This window comes from Malania oleifera, chromosome 4 (genome assembly GCF_029873635.1).
Source record: "Malania oleifera isolate guangnan ecotype guangnan chromosome 4, ASM2987363v1, whole genome shotgun sequence".
Classification (NCBI taxonomy): domain Eukaryota; kingdom Viridiplantae; phylum Streptophyta; class Magnoliopsida; order Santalales; family Ximeniaceae; genus Malania; species Malania oleifera.
The window spans coordinates 38,255,371-38,259,355 of record NC_080420.1 but is presented as its reverse complement, the minus strand read 5'-3'; positions in this window follow the sequence as shown (position 1 = coordinate 38,259,355).

Below are 3,985 nucleotides of genomic sequence, written 5' to 3'. Positions count from 1 at the left end.
GCTCCTTGTTTGTCATCATCAAAAAGGGGGAGATTGTTGGCCTAACTAGGCTTTTCAATCAGTTTTGGTGATAACAAACAAAAGACATTTGAACTTGGAATGTTTGAGTTTTGGTGTTTTAGGAAAATAAGGATCATTATGGACCATCAAGTTCGATAAACTAACAAGTGATAAAAAAAGAAGCTTAAAAAAGGACAAGACTGATTAAAGCATGGGAAGCTAAAACTAGCTCAAGCAAACATCCAAGGGATTTCAAAGCAAAAAGCAAGTGGATGATCTCAAGCTTAGCATATAAGGTTTTAGGAAAACCAATGTAAGTACTTCAAAGTTTAAATATCTATTGAAATATCTTTTGAAGCTTCTTCAGGGGGTTATCTGGACTTAGAGACCTATTTTAAAAATAAAAAAATTCCCCAGAAAAAAATTTATAAAAGGATAAAGAAAGAAAGCAAATCATATTTTGCATATGGATTAAAAAATTCATAAAACCAAAACATCGAAAGACTAAAATTTCTCTTAGAAGTCTGAAGTGGCAACTTCATATGATTGAACTCCAAGTTCAGTTGACTGAAGAATTACTTCAGACGTCTGAAGAATAAGCTCAGGCGTCTGAAGAATTGTTTGAGAAAAATTGTAACTGACATAAGCACTTCGGTCATCTAAACTTAACTCTTCGGTCGTCTGAACGCGACACTTCAGTCGTCTAACTTTGACTTCAGTCATCTGACCATGTATCCAATTTATTTGGTTTAAAGGATGAGGAACTTCAGATGACTGAACTCGAGTGTTCAGTAGTCTGAACACTGTTAACGGGCAAAAATTTTCAAAAATATTATTTTTTAAATATTAGATGTTTGGGCTCCAATCTTTCTAAAAACTTGGGAAATACTCTAAGAAAACTTAAGGAACAAGGAAACTTGTTTGAATGCATATAAATACATGGTTTTCCAAATCAAAATACAACCAAGTATTGAAAAATCTGCCATAAGCTCTCTTGCTCTCAAAGTCTCTACTTGCTCATCTTTTGCAAACTGAAAGTGCTGGTGTTTTGAGATCATTGATCATCAATCCCTGAGTTCTACTTGCTGATTTCTCATATGGAGAAAAGGGAGTTTGGTGAAATCTACTCTTAAGCTTCAAAAGTGTATTTCATTCTTGATATTTACTTTTTGAAGTACATAGATTTGAATTGTACTGACTTGCTTTTTATGTGAACATTTGTTGACCCTATGGGTCATACCCTGTTTTGATTATGATAAATACTCTAGTATTTAATAGTTTGATGAGTTTGTGTGCAGGACCAATCGAACGTATCATATGGTGCACGCACATGGATTTGTAGAAGACGAAGACTCAATGTGTATTTATTGTAATTTAATCATTTATTTGGGTCTGTAATAGTAATTTGGAGAACATGGTCTGTAATAATTAATGTCTTACCTGCACGGTAGGATGGATAAGCTCAAGACCATAGATGGATCTTAGGGAACACCCTTCGGTCGATCGAAAGTTGATTGACACCGAATTTTTTCGGTGTTCTCAAACTAAAAAAGACCTAGAAATGACCTTAGGACACTCACTCGCGCATATATATGAATGGTCATTTGAATAGGGTGTTTGCATGCTTAAACAAGACCAAAATGCTCGAAATAGACACATTTGGTCGACCGTACTTCCATGTACAAATATGCCCGGTTGACCGAACCCGGACCAGGCCAATAGTTTAACCACAATCCGATCGACCGAACTGATATAGTTCATTTATTCCCGGTCGATCGAACTCCCTTTGAGTCAACTTGTTGACCACCTTGTCGATCGAGCCCAAAATGAACTCCAACCGTCTGGTCAACCGAGGGTCCTCGGGAGATGCCTCAACGGTCTGGTCCACCAAACCATTTAGTTCATTTCTTCCTAGTCGACCGAATTGCGCTGTTTGGAAAAATCACCCTTCCTTATCGATCGACCCTGTAGTTCAGATTTGGCCCGGTCGACCGAACCATATGAACTTCGGTCAACCAAAAATGTTTCTAGTTAACCAGACCTCTCAGGTTGCCCCTAATTTTTTACCATGGTTAACTTTTTTAAATGGGGTTAAAATAATTAAACTATATTAAAACTTTCCTAATAATTCCAAGTGTTTCCTAAATGATTATATTTTGGGGGAAGTCTATATATACCCCCTTATTTGGAATAATTAGACAGAGATTAGCAAAAACAATTAGCAAATATCCTCTGATTCTCAAAAGCTCTATTTCTCACATTCAAGCTTCATTTTTCCATTCTTACTAATCCTCATTGCAAATCTTGCTAAGTAAGAGTGCTATTGTGAGTATCTAGTTTAGCTTACTCTCTCGTTTGTTCTAGTTGATTAATCTATATATTTTTATCCGAGAGTAAGCTTGAAGTTTTTCGAATAGACTTCATTAACAAGTCTTCCATAAGAAAACTTCATAGAGCTTGTGAGTTTTGCATAATCATTGCAATACTCAAGCGTTTGTATTGCTTTTTGTTTGTGAAATAATTTTTTGCAAATCGATTTCAAATATCTCGTGTGATTTACTTTGAGAAATATTTTATTGAGATATTTGTGCATACGCAAAAAGATATTTGTTGAAATATCCTTTTATTGATTTTATTTTCTTGAACACAAAGATCAAATTATTTTATAAATTAAATCTGAATATCTCTTGAGCCTTATATATTGAGAAATATCATTTGAGATATCTGAAGTATTGCTATCATCTTTTCTTGAGCATTGTGATTGAAAATATAGTGTGATACATAGATAGCATTATTTGCACTCTCACATACTGATTGAAATATTTGCATAATTATTTGAGAGTAGATACTTAGACTACACCAAGCTTATCAAATCATATTTCTTGGTAGTGTATTAATTACATTGTGCTTAGTGGTACATAATCAACTTAGTGTATGAAACATTTCCTTGTGCGCAAAATTATATACACATTTGTTGTATTTCCAGGCACGGGCCTGAAGAGGGAGACGAGCCCTTTGAAATAGTCCCGGATTGACTTAGACCCGGTTAGGAAAGTTAGGTGCGCCATCCTGTTAAGGCATGTAGGTTGAGGTCAGTCCCACTAATTGACCTAGTTGTAAAGTGTTAGCCCTATTAGCTACACTATCTTGGTTTATATGTTTTGATGATATTAACCTATTTGTTGTTTCTAGTATTTTCCATCCTTGTAGATCTTATCTAGTATAGGTACAAAGTGTTAAATATGCAGAGGTGTCAAATCAAAAGCAAAGATCGAACCTAGTAGACATCAAATAGAAAAGATCGGAAGGACACTGACTCAGAAGCACCAAAGCACATCTCGGAGTTTTTAATGTGTATAAATTAATTGTAATAAGGGTTGTGTGAGTGAGTGCGTATTATAACTCTTGCGGTGTGTGTCTTGTATGATTTCTGAGTAAGAGTTGAGCCATTGCATAAGCATACCAAGACACATGAGCATATAGGATCTGCACAAAAGTAACAAACTTACAATTCATAGTTTTCAAAGTAAAAATAAAGAGGTTGTCAAAATAATCTTATACTCAATTAAGTTTTCAAAATGGGACAAGTGTTAAGTAATATATGAGTTATAAACATTTTCAAAAATTGGTCCTGATTTTACAAAACTAGCTCTATGTCCTAAAGTCCTAAAAGTCAAGCATATTTTCAATAAAGGACATACTAAGTGTATAAGATATTGAAACGAGTTTTCAAATATGTTTTCATAAAACAAGATATCTTATATTTATGGAGAAACTCACCTGGACAAGTTTTAATCTTCATTAGACTCAATATATTTCATATACTTTTGTCCAAGAATGTTTTAAGTCATTAAAACGCTTTTTGACAAGGAAAAACAAAGCAATCGTCATTACCGTAGTGCAACCTTGAGTCCTAAACACCTTTTGGTATTTTAGGCATAACTTTTAATAAAAAGGTCCAAATGGGACGATCTTGATGTCTTTG